Source organism: Rattus norvegicus, chromosome 16, assembly GCF_021556685.1.
Source record: "Rattus norvegicus strain SHRSP/BbbUtx chromosome 16, alternate assembly SHRSP_T2T, whole genome shotgun sequence".
In the NCBI taxonomy this organism is placed as follows: Eukaryota; Metazoa; Chordata; class Mammalia; order Rodentia; family Muridae; genus Rattus; species Rattus norvegicus.
The window spans coordinates 39,100,109-39,116,603 of record NC_141549.1 but is presented as its reverse complement, the minus strand read 5'-3'; the positions used below and the strand labels follow the sequence as shown (position 1 = coordinate 39,116,603).

Sequence of the window (16,495 nt, the reverse complement as noted above, 5' to 3'; positions counted from 1 at the left end):
GTTCTGGAGGAGATTTGGGGTTGAGGGGCAGATAGAAATGTAGACAGGAAAGTGTAGAGGAACAAATCAGAGTGAAGTGTCTGTAGATTATCACTAGCAACCTTAGGGCGTGACTGGCCTTCCTTTTGTCCACAGAGTCAAAATTCTTCACTGTGACAAGGGAATCAAATAATACAGACCAATAATAACACAAGACATCATAGGCCTACAGGCACAGGAGCCTGTCATAGTTTCACCTCAGGGGAGGCAGGGTAAAATGCAGAAGATGTGTAAGAGACACAGAAGCAAGTGGGGCTTTGCTGTTGTCTTGTTGCTCGGTTGGCTTTGACCTGGTATAGCTGAAGATGACCTTGAACATCTGACCCTCTCCTGCTGTTGTGGCCTAGTGCTGGGTTGAATGTAGGGAGGGGCCACCACAGCTGGGTTATGCAGTGCAGTGACTGGATCTGCCCACTGAGCCTCCTCCCCAGCCAGGATGGTTTTTAACTTAAGTGGGTGGCACAGTGCCACTTCCTTGAGAACTGTTGGAAAGCCACTTAACATTTAAAAAGAGAAGGAAGAAATTCCTCGTTATCCAGTCAAAGTCAGGAAGATCTTAGCGTGCTCCTTTGAAGAGCATTGCCTTTTGAACTTATGGTAAAATCTGCCCAATTTATAACAAGAACTCTCTTTGAAAAAATGAAAAGAACAACAAAGGATCAAATTAAAACATCACAATGATGTTCTTAAAATTAACAACTTACTGGTTTTCTACATTTTTTTCCCTTTAAAAAAATCTATTTTTATTTCCTGGGTTGTTCAGTCTTAAATTTTTGAAGTGATGTAACACAACCACAAAAGAAATATTTTCACAGAAGCAATGACTTGTAGGCTAAGAATTCCTAAGTGTATGCGCACTTTTCTCCGTGGCAATTAGCAGAAGAACTTGGGCAGAGCCAGAAATAGAGGACCTAATGAATTCACATAGCACGATCACTCAATGTGATGGGCTTCCCAGATTTCTTGGACTTGACATATGTAGAAAATGGCTTTCAGTGCTGATGGTCCAGAAGGTTAGCCCTGATTTAGTTGTTCTTTATGGCTCTGCTTGGTTGCAGTCAGACACATGCTGATCAGCCAAAGTTAACGTCACTTGCTGGGAACTATTTGTTTGCTTATTTTGTGGTGCTGGGTATAGAACCCAGAGCCTCTCACGTTAGACAATCATTCTGTCACAAAGGTACATCCTCAGCTCTTGAGTTTTTAAGGCAGGGTATCCTTCTGTACCTCTCCTCTCCTCTCCTCTCCTCTCCTCTCCTCTCCTCTCCTCTCCTCTCCTCTCCTCTCCTCTCCTCTTTCTGCCCTTCCTTCCCTCTCAGAAAGGTCTAAATTCATATACGTTCAATTTTAATTCTATTAAATAAAGAGAATTCTTAGTAGTTTGATTTGTATTCACTAACATTTTACTATTCTAGAAGAAACTTGAAATCATCAATTAATCTCCTTGATACTTATTTATATATGTTTTAAAGGATTAACTTTGCAGCCTTTGTAATTTAAGCCTAATGTAGGCTTAGAATTTTTTTAAAAAACCTACTTTTAATAAAAGTTCTCAAACACTTCGGCTTACTTTCTAGCCCACCATCCAAAGGCAGGGGAGAAAAGATGGTAAGTAGGACAAGGGATGTGGACCTGTTTAGAAGTAGCTCCTTGGGGTGATTCCAATTTCCATTGGTCAGGTTACCTGCAGCCCAGTTCAGTAGTGTCAGATTAGCAAACATGAATCAGCAGCGGTGGCCTGATCCAGCAGAAACTGCCAGGCCTCAACCGAATCGACAAAAGACAGCAGGAGTGACCAGGACCAGACAGGACACAAGAAGTTCTCTGCTGTGCCTTTCTCAACACAGCAGAGATCAGCGAAGGCGAAGATGTGAGACCATGAAGCATTCATTGCTTAGCTAACTATGCAAGCATTCTGTCACCATTACTGTCTGTTGAGCCCTGTTTATACTCTCTTCAAACATCCTTCCATGGGGCTGGCCTCAGCAAAACACCACTGTGAGGCAACCTCACCACTGAGTCTCTATCAGCTGATAGATCCAGAAACTTCCACTTCAGCCCCCATATGGATATGTTAACAAGGAAAATCCGTGAAATGCCAGCTACTTAAAAAGATGGAATTGTACCACAAAATGAAAGTTTACGCTCTGTAAGCATTAGATCAGAGGTTTACAGACGTAAGGTTATGATGAGAACGGCTCTAGACATTTGCGTCATTAGGATGGTCTACCTCTTCCAGAATGAATATGATTTCAGAAGTTATACTAATATGGCTTTGTCCAATATTAATATTTAACCATATTGTGTTTAGCTAAAATGTTATTTTGTTTGGAAAAAAAACCATCTACGGTTGCAAAAATTGATGAGAAACCCTATTAGAGTCAGCCTGCTTTTACAAGTGTCTGAAAAATTGGTTGTTGCTATTTTCATAAAACTCAAATTTAGGGTGATTTTCCAAGATTACCTAACATTCCAAGGTTTTAGCCAACATTTTCTTCCGTCAGCCATACACACTAACACGGTAGAGTCGGGTCAGGGTTAAGGGTAGCATTGGCCTGTATTGTGTTTTAGGCTGACCCACCTTACCTAGTGAGCCACAGGCCTGCCTGGGTTAAGAGGGAGACTGTTTAAAAACAAATGCACATATTAAACTTATACATAAGGATTTTTAAATTACTCAAAAGGTTAAGTACCTCTTCTTTGGAACATAGCTTCACTTCTATTAAAAGTCCTGACTTTCCTTACACAAATATAAAAAAATAAATTCTAGAGTTTATATGGAAGCACAAAATACTGCAAACAGCTGAAGCAATGCTGAGAGGAGTGTGGGGATACCATTATGCCTGAGTTCAAGCAATACCACAGAGCCACAGTCCGACGACAACAAATGTGGACTGGCACAGAGACAGGCACGTAATCCAGTGTGGATGAGACCTTGCTTCGTTATTGAATGCTGTAGGTGGCACTTTGCTCCAGAACAAACCCGCCGGATTCCCTATAACTAAGAATGAAGGCTGAAGAGCAGACAGCCTCTTTAACAGGCGGTGCCAGGGAAACATGCAGTAGAACGAAACTAGATCCACACCTCTCATCCTGTTGGTGGAAAACATAGGGGAAACACTTCAAGATTCGAGCTTAGGTAATGACTTCCTGGACAGGATTCTAATGGCTGAGGAAGTAATAGTGGGGTTTGACAAATGGGACTGAAAGAAACCCAAAAGCTTCGAAGCAAAGGAAACAATTGCCAGAGTTAGGAGACAGCCTACAAAACGGGACCAAACCTTTACTTGCCATCCATCTGACAAGAAATTAGTGTCTGGAAATTTAACATCTAGACTGTGTAAAGATTAGAGCATAAACACTAAAATGGCAGGCAATATAGCCAGTAAATGGGCACGTGAATTAGACACAAAATATCCATGGGGTTGATTTTACAAATTAGCTTCTAGGAGAAAAATAACTTGGACATCTAGTAGAGACTTAAATCTTGGGTTGAATTTCATCTCTGTACTAAGATATATCAAGAAAGGACTTTGACTAGACAAGAGTTGGTGAGGAATCAACTTTATAATTATCATGTGCCTCGTTAATGATGACAAGGTATGGAATGTGAGAGTGATGTCATCTTTGTTTTGCTTTGCTTTGCTTTGCTTTGCAAAACAGGGTTTCTTTGTGTGGCCTGGGCTGTCCGGGAACTAGCTCTGTAAACCAGGCTGGCCTTGAACTCGTGGAGAGATCTGACTGCCTCAGCCAACGGAGTGCTGGGATTAAAAGTGAAAGGAATTCTAAAACATTTCCTTTATTTTCTGAGATTATAATATATTACATTAATATTATAACATCACATCTCCCTTCCCTTCCTGTAATCTCTCTCATGTGCTCCTCTTTTTGCTATTTTTCAAATTCATGGCCTCTCTTTTCATTATTTGTTGTTGTACATGCATATATGCATACATGCACACATATACACAACACACACATGCACACACACGCACACACACACACACATGCACACATTTCTTATTCTGAAATTTATTGAGGATGCAGTTTTAAATAGTTTAGATCATAACTGTGGTAAATGCTTTTGCCTTTGAAGACATGAGGTGGAAAGCCCAGTGGTGGGGAATAGCCCAATGGTTAGAGTATTTGCCTGGATGAAAGCCTGGTGCAACATTTGCATCTGAAACTGAGAGCTAAATCAGGCAGACCTAGGAGCTCGAGAGCCAGCAAAATGGTGAGCGCCAGTGGAGGGCCACAGAGAAAGCCATCTCATGTCAACTTCTGGACTCTGCACATGCGCACAAAGGCACCCATGGCTGCTTGTACATACAAACACCACATGCCCAGAAAAGAAAGCTGAGATATTAAAAATATGATGTAACCATATGTTATCATATTTGTAATAAAGCTGTATTACTTCAGGTTATCAGGTAATCTTTGGATCTTCAGTCATTTTTCAAATGTGTTTTGTCGTCAAGTGGTCAGAATCATAATATTGAATTCTATTATTCAGAGGCTGATTATTTAACAATATGAAATCTCTGTTGTGTTTCATTATTTCTGAGTTCTCACTTATTCTGACCACTCCATTTTAAAAACATGCCACTGGTAGTGACACACGGAAACTGAGAAGAGGTAAATTAACTCTTTTACTGACTGAGGGTGTGTGCATGTGTGTGCGTGTGCGTGTGTGCGTGTGCGTGTGTGCGCGGGTGTGTGTGAGTGTGTGTGTGCGTGTGTGCGTGTGTGTGCGTGCGCGTGTGCGTGCGCGTGCACACGCGTGTGTGTGCATGTGTGCGTGTGTGCGTGTGTGCGTGTGTGTTGCGTGTGTGTGTGCGTGTGTCCGTGTGTGTGTCCGTGTGTGTGTGTGCGTGTGCGTGTGTGCGTGTGCGTGTGTGCGTGTGCGTGTGTGCGTGTGTGTGCGTGTGTGTGAGTGTGTGTGTGAGGGTGTGTGTGCCTTGTGTGAGTGTGTGTGTGTGCGTGTGTGTGCACGTGTGTGTGCGTGTGTGTGCGTGTGTGCGTGTGTGTGCGTGTGTGCGTGTGTGTGCGTGTGTGCGTGTGTGTGTATGCGTGTGTGCATGTGTGTGCATGTGTGTGCATGTGTGTGTGAGTGTGAGTGTGTGTGCGTGCGTGTATGTGTGTGCGTGTGTGTGTGCGTGTGTGCGTGTGCGTGTGTGCGTGTGTGCATGTGTGCGTGTGTGCGTGTGTGTGTGCGTGTGTGTGCATGTGTGTGCGTGTGTGTGAGTGTGTGTGTGAGTGTGTGTGTGTTTGCGTGTGTGTGCGTATGTATATGTGTGTGCATGCGTGTATGTGTGTGCGTGTGTGTGCGTGTGCGTGTGCGCGTGTGTGCGTGTGTGTGTAAGTGTGTGTGTGAGTGTGTGTGTAAGTGTGTGTGTGTGAGTGCGTGTATGTGTGTGTGAGTGTGTGTGTGCGTGTGTGTGTAAGTGTGTGTGTGAGTGTGTGTGCGTGTGTGTGTGCGTGTCTGCGTGTGTGTGTGTGCGTGTGTGCATGTGTGTGTGTGCGTGTGTGTGTGCGTGTGTGCGTGTGTGCATGTATGTGCGTGTGTGTGTGAGTGTGTGTGAGTGTGAGTGCGCGTGTGTATGTGTGTATGCCTGTGTGTGCGTGCGTGTATGTGTGTGTGTGCATGTGTGCATGTGTGTTTGCGTGCGTGTATGTGTGTGTGAGTGTGTGCGTGTGTGTGTGCGTGTGTGCATGTGTGCATGTATGTGCGTGTGTGTGTGAGTGTGTGTGAGTGTGTGTGCGCGTGTGCATGCGTGTGTGCATGTGTGTGCGTGTGTGTATGTGTGTGTGCGTGTGTGCGTGTGTGCGTGTGTGCGTGTGCGTGTGTGTGCGTGTGTGTGTGAGTGTGTGTGCGTGCGTGTGTGTGGTGTGTGTGTGCGCGTGTGTGTGTGTGTGTGCGTGTGTGTGTGTGTGACTTTGCACTAGTTCCTCAATAAATCCTTAATTAATTAATTAATTAGTTTCTCAATCCATTTTTATCTTCTGGCCCTTATCACATCTAATCAAACCCTGATTATAACAAAGGTAATTTACCAACAATCACGTTGTATTAAAAGAAAAGGTAAATTGGAAAATCAGTACCCACACCAACTCCACCTGGTTATATTATTTTAGCCTCAAAAGTGTTTGAAAGCCACAGCTGTTGATGCTGTTTTTGATTTGCCAGACCCTCTCACAGTCTGCTTACTTCGTCTTGAACATGGCATTTGTAGCACATTAAAGTTTGGCAAGCTTAATCCTACCTAACCACAGACGAATGTGAATGTACTAAAAAAATATAAAAATATATTTTAGCCAAAGCCATTACCAAGTATATATTTGTTGGATTTGACTAAGAACCTCTAATTTGTTCATGTACACTTGGCATCCTTTCATTCTGGGTGATGACTGCAATTTATATATTATGTGTCCAACAGCTGATTAAAGTGCTAAGGAGGAGACAGAGAGAGAGAGAGAGAGAGAGAGAGAGAGAGAGAGAGAGAGAGAGAGAGAGAGAGAGAGAGAGAGAGAGAGAGAGAGAGAGAGAGAGAGCTTGCAATCCTGTTCTCCTGAGGACTGACATTCCTTGAGCATTTCCAGGGAGCTACTATAGTGGTTTTCCCATTCTCTTCCTCTGTCCCACACTGAAAACATGGATGAGTAATCTTCCTCTTCCTCTTCCTCTTCCTCTTCCTCTTCCTCCTCTCCCTCTTCTTCTTCTTCTTCTTCTTCTTCTTCTTCTTCTTCTTTTCTTCCTTCTTCTTCCTTCTTTCTTCTTCTTCTTCTTCTTCTTCTTCTTCTTCTTCTTCTTCTTCCTTCTTCTTTCTTCTTCTTCTTCTTCCTTCTTCTTCTTCTTCCTTCTTCTTCTTCTTCTTCTTTCTTCTTCTTCTTCTTCTTCTTCTTCTTCTTCTTCTTCTTCTTCTTCTTCCTTCTTCTTCTTCCTCCTTCTCCTCCTCCTCCTCCTTCTCCCTCTCCTCTCTCTCTTCCCCCACCCTCTCTCTCTCCTGCCATCTCACAAAAGACTCTACCCTTAAACATTTTCCTGGCAACAGCTTCATTTCTCATTTCTTGAGCAAAATCTACATCCTCTGGTTCCCAAGCAGTGCTAAGCTCAACCCAACACCTCTAATGCTCCAATACAACAATGTTCTTCAAGCTAGAGGCCCCCACCATCCACTGAGGCACAACAGGAGATTCTTGGGCAGCAATGCATGATACTCAGTGGAACATCCCTTCTCCAGAACTGTGCACCACAGATAATATTCCCAATAAGTTAAAAACAGCCTCCTATATTTACTTCATGGCATATAGAGTGGGAAACGGAGGAATTCTGTAATTGCTATTGTGTATAACCAAAGGGAAAGACCACTTTCCAGAGATACAGAATTAACAATCCCCTTGATTTAGCTCTCCATCCCACAAACACATTTACCAACAGGGAAGATGTTTTAGTGTCTCCCCAAAAGGGCATCTGATGAATAATAATAATAATAATAATCATTGAGTATAAATTTACCCAAATCCTGAAGGTAAATTGGATTTATTTCTGTCAAGAAACTACAATGTTTTAGTGTCTTCAAAACAAAAACAAATCCCCCTCCCTAACAACGCCTCACTTGCTCAATCATTCAACAGTTGGCGATTTCCATGAACTTACCACACTGTCTTGACATTGTTCCCTTCAAGGAGCGAGATGGTATGTAAACATGCATATCACAGGCCCTCATATGTGGGAAGCCATGAACAAAAGAAAATTTCCTTTTTCTCCTCAAAGAATTACCCTTGAACTATTGGTTAACACAAACAAACATGCAAACAAAAGAACATAACTGTTTCCGATTCATTGTCATTACTTCCTAAAGCGCTCCTTTTCCATTGTTATGGACTATGACATTTAGACACAAACTACCGAGCCAGGAAGAGCAAGCCACACTAAGGCAGAGTTGTGGGTTGTGACTCGGTTCACCACTTATTTTATTGTTGTTGTAGAAAGGGAGAGGAAAATGTCAGTGAAGCATCCTGGTGTTAAAGGGGTATATTAACTATTTGTTTTTATTATTGAGACCAAAAAACAAAAACTAAACAAACAAAAACCAACTAACAAATAATAACCCATGGAAGAAATGAATTATTCTGGTTCAAGGTTACATTGTACCATGGCATGTAGGCATGGTGGCAGGCGTCTGAGACACCTGGTTACAGCCCAAGGCAAGGCACAAAGGACACGGTAACCTACACACTTCCTCCTTTTTATTCCGTCCTGGACACCATCAGCCTATGGAACGCTACCCCCACTTTTCAAGTGGATCAACCTATCTCAGCTAAAGCTCCCTGCGAACACCCTCAGACATAACCAAAGGTATGTCTCCTCGGTAATTCTACATCTGGGCAACTTCACAACCAATATTAACTACCAAGTCTGTTATATCTACACACAGAGAGAGTCACACATGAACTTGGGTAGGAAATGTTGCTAAGGTAAACAGCTTTGCAATTATTTATTGCCTTCTCTGGTTGTTTTACTGAATGTAACTTTCATTTATGAGCAATAATTCATACAATTGTGGACAGCCTTAAAGTCTGTTTCTGGTCCAGTTTACAGAAATAAAATTTGTATTTCCTTCCTTCCTTCTTTCCTTCCTTCCTTCTTTTCTACTTGAGTTCTAAGACCAGGTCATATACAGAGGGGAAGCCAATCTTGAGGTATATGTTCTCAGGTAACACGTTTCATGATCCATGCCAATTGTGACCCATACCATGCCCAATCCATACAGGTCAAGAGACACCCAGAAGAGACAGATTCCTGTGTAAACACAGATGTGAAGTGATTTCCCATCGACAATATTTAAAGACTCAGCTCTGACCTCTACTGGACATGTTATTAAAATACAGCAGCAAACATCCAGGATTTTTTTTCTTTCATTCAGTCATTTTTAATTAAAAAAAAAAATTAGTATCTATTCATCTTAGGTTAACATACATAGTTCATAACACACTTAGGTTCATTGTGATATTTTAAAATATACACGTCAGTGTACTTTGTTTTCAATTATTCTCCTCCCCCACTGCCCTGGCCCATGTTCCTTGCCCCTGCCTGGCTGGTTCCCCTCTTTCCCAGACAGTGCTTCCTCGTGTATTCACTTAAATGCTTTTTATAAAAAGTAAATAAAATAAATAAATAAATGCCATTTATTATATATATAGGTATTATAAATGGGGACTATAATGGGAAAAATGCTTTCTGTCTTGAACTACCAAGACTACTACATTTATACTGTAAACATTAAAAAGCCCTGTGTGTGGGTTATGACATTTTGGGGAGTCACATCTAAGATATCCTGCATGTCAGAGATTTATATTATGATACATACCAGTAGCAAAATTACACTTATGAAGAAGCAATGAAAATAATTTTATGGTTGGGGGTCACCACAACTGGAGCAACTGTCTGAAAGGGTCACAGTGTTAGTTGAGAACCACAGTCCTATTACAATAGAGGGCAGAAAGTGCTTGATAAATTTTATTGTTGGTTTCTTTGAAACTGGATGTCTCGTAACCCATGCTGGCCCTGAACTTCCGATTCCCGCCTTCACCCACCAAGGGCTGGGATTACAAGCAGGTACCACTACAGGAATCTGAAAAAGAAGGGCCAGGTAAAGGGGACGAGGAAGCAAGAATCCTAACAAAGTGATATTTCATTCTCCCCCCACCCCCGTTCTCCCCGTATGGTAAGTCACAAATGAGTTAAATAACGCAGCATGTTGGAGGCAGCACCTTTTTTCTCTGGTAGTTACTGTAGGGTTTGGAATCTGCCAGACTTGTGTTCCAACTCTGTCGGCCTTCATCACAGAAAACAACCAAACAAAAACATCAACAACAGCAGCAAAGAACAAAAACAAACAAACGAAAACCCCCCAAATCCTCCTCATTAAAAACCAAATGTTTGTACAAAACCACACCCAGATAGCACCTCGCAGGCGTCAAGATGACTCATAAGAGAAACAGGTAATAGGCCAGCAAGGATGTGGTGAGGCCTTTTGGGTGGGAGTGGAGAAGGGCACAGCTGTTGTAGAAAGCACAAACTAAGAACAGAGTTACCGAATGATCTGGCAATTCCTTCTCGGGACGGAGTCGGAAACGGGGACTTGAAGTGAGTTCTACATAGCTCGCATGCTCAGAGCAACGTTGCTGATGGCTACTGCCAGGAGTTTGAAACAACCTACATATGAAAGCAGAAACAAGATGCAGTAGATGCACGGAACAGTATGATTCTGCATCACATGTGCGACAATATGAAGGAACTTAGAGGACGTCGTACTAGACAAATCAGGCACAAGAAGAGAAAGGCTGTGTAGCGCAGTGTGAGGAGAGTCACGTTGATGTCGTGAAGATGGTGCCTCGCAGGTGCTAGAGGTGAGGAGAAGCAGGAAGTTCTCAATGCGCACAGAATCTCAGTGTCACAGAGTGGAATGGTAAGGAAATAGCTGGCGATAGGCACACAAGACAAACGGACTTTGCCCTGAGCTATACTCTTAAAAATGGATAAAATAATAGATTTTATGTGTATAAATTTTTACCACGTTTAAAGCCTTCTAAACATTAGAAAAATAGAAGTGGCTGGGAAACTAAAAACAAAGGCTTAGGGACTGCAGAGACGGCTCATTGCTCTTCCAGAAGATCTGGGTTCAGTTCCCAGCCCCCAGGCACCAGCCAACAACCTCCAGTTCCGGGGATTTGATGCCTCATTTGGTTTCCTCAGGCGCCACATGCAGATGATGTCCACACACACATGCAGGCAAAACACCCATACAGGGAAGATAGATAAAACAAAAATCTCAAACTAAAAAATCGAAAAACCACAAAAGAACATTTATTCATTTCCTGAGGCTGAACTCAGCGCCGCTGTTACGGATTAGCTCCATAACCGTCACAGTCTCCTAGGACCCAGGGCTGAAGTAGTAGTCACTTTCTTCGGCTTGCTGCTCTCGTAGAGACTGTCAAGGGTAAAGTAGGCACAATTAATCTCATGCAGGACACATGATTATTCTTTTATTATTACTAATTTTTTATTTTTTATTTTTATTTAATCTTTTTTACAGTCCAGATTTTATCCCCCTCCTAGTCCACCCTCCGACTGTTCCACATGTTCCACATCCATACCTCGGCGCCCCCCAGCCCTTCTGTCTCCACGAGGATGTCCCCCCCACACACACCTCACCAGACCTCCCCACTCCCTGGGGCCTCCAGTCTCTTGAGGGTTGGTGCATCTTTTCTGACTGAGTCCAGACCAGGCAGTCCTCTGCTGTCTATGTGTTGGAGGCCTCATATCAACTGGTGTGTGCTGCCTGGTTGGTGATCCAGTGTCTGAGGGATCTTGGGGGTCCGGGTTAATTAGGACTGCTGGTCCTCCTACGGGGTCGCCCTCCTCCACAGCTTCCTCCAGCTTTTTCTTAATTTAACCACAGGGGTCAAGCAGCCTCTGTTTATTGGTTGGCTGTAAATATCTACATGCTCGTTCTAAACACACCCTATTGACCTAAGAAAGCTCCACTGGCCAAGGCAAAGCCATCGGAAGCCAAGAGGTCTACTCTGCCTTTTGCATACACAGGAAAGGGAAGCAGACGCCAGGGGGCGGATGAATAACTTAGATGAATAAATTAGATGGATAATTCAATGCAAACTGAATAAGTTACCCTGCCTTGGAAGTTTCATGATCTGTGACAATTGCCACCAGCAAAGTGTTTATATGGCAACTCACACAGGTCAAGAGACATATAGAGTAAACAGATCTTGGGTAGATACAGGAAAAAAGTAGTTGCATGCCCAAGAAATGTTATTTGTTTACCTGTGAAATAGCAGCAAGGACAAGGTATTCTTCAGAAAATCACTTCCGCTCAGTTCTGTTGTAGGTTTAAGGGACAGTAGGGACATGTTGGAAAATTGAGGTACCTGAGATTCAAGAAGTAGAGCGTAAGCTACTGTTCTCGAGCTCTTTTACCACTACTCGAGTCCTGCATAAAACCAAACCGCGGTCTATAAGATCGATGCAGTTCTATCCGTGGTAAAACACAGCCAATAGCTTAAAAGTATTTATTCCAGGCCGAGTTCCCGTCTCTGGAGCTGCTTTTTACTACAAACAGCAGGTGGCGCTCGACAACAACTTAAGACTAGAATTCCAAGGTTATTTTCATTTTCTTCCTGTTCCTTTATAAAGCAGAACTACCGCGTGTGATAAAAAATAAAAACAAAGTAAAAAACAAACAAACAAACAACAGCAAAAACCAAATCGAGAACATGAGTCTTTACAACCTTGCAGCAAAAGAGAGGACCCAAGAAGCCTGATGACTGGCCAGAATTTCTTAAGTTTCTCTTTGACACTTGGGGATTGATTTCCTTCTGAGCCCAAGGTGTGAGGCTATAAAGGCAACACTGTCGGAGGAAGGGTATATCCACCTGCCTTGCATGGGGGCAAGGGTGGCCGACGAGGGAAGACTCACTCAGGAAGCTCTGATGCTAACTCAAGAATCCTCACACACTAGGAGTGAGGATGGTGGTGGTAAGCAGATTAAATGATGATTTAGCACGCTTTCTTTTTTAAGTATAAAAAGACTTGAAGACCCAGGGAAGGCAGATGCTTGGGGGTGGGGTGGGGTGGGGGTGGTTGGCTGGGAGAGCACCCCCTCAGAGGAAAGGGGAAGGTGGAAGGGGGTGGAGAACTCTGGGAAGGGGAGGAGAACAAGTTTGAAATGTAAATAAGGAAAATAATTAAATAAAGAAAAAAGAAATATTAAAAAAATAAAAAGACGTTAATTTGGGACCTGAGGGAGAGAGTAGAGGCAGAGAAGGGAGGGGAACAGAGAAGTAAAAAAGAGAGAGAGGAAAAGAAAAAGAAGACTGGCCAGGGATACCTGGGGAAGAGAGAGACAGAGACACAGAGACAGAGGCAGAGACAGAAACAGAGACAGAGAGACAGAGAGATTAAGCACACCTTTGAAACAAGAAAGCCTCGAGTGTAGAACTTATTATGCACTCGACCCACGAACAGAGCACAGAGATGTCAGGCGGGTGTCTGCGTTTGCTGTCCTGCACGTCTGGTTCACACCGAGAAGACGCCAAGCGTGCACCTGCCTGTTTGTCTCGTCAACTAACCCCTGGCGCTCAAATACGAATCTAAAAAAAGTCTTCTAGGCACTTGGCTGCTGTGGAGAACCATAGAGTGATCCAAATGACTAACTGTGACTATCAGCCCCGTCTCCGTGGCCTGAGAGACAAATGTTTTCTTACTCATCTTTCATGAATGTGCTCTTTGAATGTAGGTCAGCTGTGACTCGTGGGCTCTGTTGAGCCGAATGCTCTCAAGAAGACGTTGTCTCTCGCACCAGTTTGCTGGTGGTATTTTAAAGTCCTGTGGCAGACCTCTTGTGTGCCCAGGTCACAGTATGGAACAATGGAAGGAGCAGTGGCTTCAGAGACACATTACAGTTTGGCTCTTCAGTTTGATCTCCATGTTTCTATAGGAACCTGACCAGAAGAGAATTCCTTCCTTTAAACTTTTCGTGTTCTCTCTTACCTCCAGCAGGTAACCCAATTTCCCTGAACCTCTGTCCGACCCACAGCAAAGAAGAAATAATAAGACCTATTACAAACTCAGACTGAGAAGTAAAGCAGAGCTGCATCCTCAATGAGATGTCATGGGGTGGGGGGGCTGGAGGGATGGCTCACTGGTTAAGAGCACTGACTGTTCTTCCAGAGGTCCTGAGTTCAATTCCCAGCAACCCCATGGTGGCTCACAACCATCTGTAATGAGATCTGATGCCCTCTCCTGGTGTATCTGAAGACAGCTACGGTGTATTCCTTTTTTTTTTTTTCTTTTCTCCCCCCCCCCCCCCCCCCCCCCGGAGCTGGGGACAGAACCCAGGGCGTTGCACTCGCTAGGCAAGCGCTCTACCATTGAGCTAAATCCCCAACCTCGGTGTATTCCTAAATAAAACAAATAAATCTTTTTTTTTAAGATGTCATTAGAAGGGGTTGGCTGGTGAAATGACTCAGTGAGTATGCATGGACAAGTGCAAGGACATGAGCTCAGATCCACAAAACCCATGCAAAGCCAGACACGAAGCTGTGGTAATTTGAATAAACATGGCACCTAGAAGCTCATATATTTGAATGCTCAGTTACCAGGGAGTTGAACTGTTTGAAAGGATTAGAACAGGGGGCTGGAGAGATGGCTCAGCGGTTAAGAGCACTGACTGCTCTTCCAGAGGTCCTGAGTTCAATTCCCAGCAACCACATGGTGGCTCACGACCATCTGTAATGAGATCTAATGCCCTCTTCTGGTGTGTCTGAAGACAGCTACAGTGCACTCACATACATAAAATAAATAAATATTTTTTAAAAATGTGAAAGGATTAGAACAGTGGTTTTCAACCTTCCTAATACTGTGACCTTTTAAATGGTTCCCAATATTGTGGTGATCCCCCAACCATAAAATTATTTTCTTGTTACTTCATAACTATAATTTTGCTATTGTTATAAATTGTGGTGTAAGCACAGTTACATCTGATAAGCAGCATATCTGATATGCGACCCCTCCCAAAGGGGCCATGACCCATAGGTTGAGAACTGCTGGATTAGAAGGTGTGGCCTTAACAGCAAACCACTGAATTGAGAATAGGACCCCCGTTGAAGGAATCAGAGAAAGAACTGGAAGAGCTTGAAGGGGCTCGAGACCCCATATGTACAACAATGCCAAATAACCAGAGCTTCCAGGGACTAAGCCACTACCTAAAGACTATACCTGGACTGACCCTGGACTCTGACCTCATAGGTAGCAATGAATATCCTAGTAAGAGCACCAGTGGCAGGGGAAGCCCTGGGTCCTGCTAAGACTGAACCCCCGGTGAACTAGATTTTTGGGGGAGGGTGGTAATGGGGGGTGGATGGGGAGGGGAACATCCATTAAGAAGGGGAGGGGAGAGGGGGATGTTTGCCCGGAAACCGGGAAAGGGAATAACACTTGAAATGTATATAAAAAATACTCAAGTTAATAAAAAAAAAAAAGAAAGAAAGAACAGACTCCTTCCCCAAGGCTGAAAGAGGAAGGATGTGGGAAATTCACAATCAACAAGAAGAGGAGCTGAACACTGGAAACGAAATCAGGCAGCAACATGAAGAAGCCGGGCGGAGCACAGCTCCACGTGGAAGGCTCCCTGGCCAGGTAGGAGGGATGATTTAGGCAACATCCGATGCCTTTGCTCAGCTCTCAAGGTGATTATCAGAGGAGATACATGTCGTCTTATTGTGGACCATGGATTAAGCAACACTTGAACCTTCTGTAAGTCATTTTAGGTCACCACAGATTCTGATTTAGGTAGCCTGAGATGTGGTCACTTGAGCTTTTATGATGTTAAGAACAATAAGCAATAAACCCACTGGGGAAAAAAAAACAAAAAAAACAAAAAAAAGGTGTGGCCTTGTTGAAAGAAGAGTGTGGAGATGGGATGAGGTTTCAAAACTCTATGCCGTGCCCATTTTTTTTTTCTCTGCCTGTTGCCTGCAAGTCAGGACAAAGAGTAGAACTCTCAGCTACTTCCCCAGCACCGTGTCCGCCTGCCATGATGATAATGGACTAAGTCTCTGAGACAGTAAGCAAGTCCCCAGTTAAATACTGTCTTTCATAAGAGTTGACTTGGACGTGGTGTCTTTTCCCAGCAATCAAAAGGTAACTAAGACAAGCTCAACCTTGTAATTCCAACAGTCTCATGATGACACGGGAGGCAGAGTCAGGAGAATGAGCTGAGGCCAGTTAGCCTTCTGTGCATGGTGAACAAAAAGAACCTTGGTGTTCTCAACCAACATAGGTGAGAAATGACTCCCGAGGTTGTCCTCTGACCTCTACCATGCACTGTGGTACATGCATGCCTGCACCCACACACAGAAACATGCATACACATACACACAATGATAAAAGATCGTCAAAAAAATCCCACATCCTTCTCTTCAAACTTTAAAATTCTCGTTAAACTTCTCTAAAGCTTAAAGAAAAGGCTAGTCGGATGCTTTTGTGTGAATCTGCCAAAGGCAATGTCCTTGGTGATTTGTGACCATGCTTTGTGACAAATGGTGAGCTCTTGTGGTGTGACCTTAGCAAAAGAAATCTGCTAAGCTGAAGTACACAGCCCAAGTCAGGAACACAAGAAAGAAAAGAGAAGGAGCAGTTGCACAATGGGTCCCTGTAATAGTTGCTCCATCTCTACCCATCTGGAACCTTGAGTCACAACAGGTTAGCCACAGCCCCACGAGCAATAAACATCCTGAGTTGCGAACCTCGCCTTACCATTTCACTTTCATAAATCTCGCTTGCAGAGCACAAGTTGATTTTGTTTATGAAGTGAGTTATGAAGAGAAGATATTTATCATCACAATTAGTACTCTTGTCAAGTTTCTAATCTAGGGA

At 43.4% G+C, this 16,495-nt stretch overlaps 1 protein-coding gene and 1 long non-coding RNA gene across 1 annotated transcript; both read right to left on the bottom strand.

The window, feature by feature from the left end:
- The window catches only part of Erich1 (glutamate-rich 1), a gene marked incomplete at its 5' end in the record, with an annotated part of 52,793,804 nt that overhangs the window by 44,547,760 nt on the left and 8,229,549 nt on the right, over positions 1 to 16,495 (bottom strand).
- Positions 10,894 to 13,150, bottom strand: LOC102548719 (uncharacterized). The gene is made up of 3 exons (XR_015640495.1): positions 13,028 to 13,150; positions 11,885 to 11,988; positions 10,894 to 11,033 (listed from the first exon to the last, which is right to left on the bottom strand). It is a non-coding gene; the product is annotated as an uncharacterized LOC102548719 (long non-coding RNA).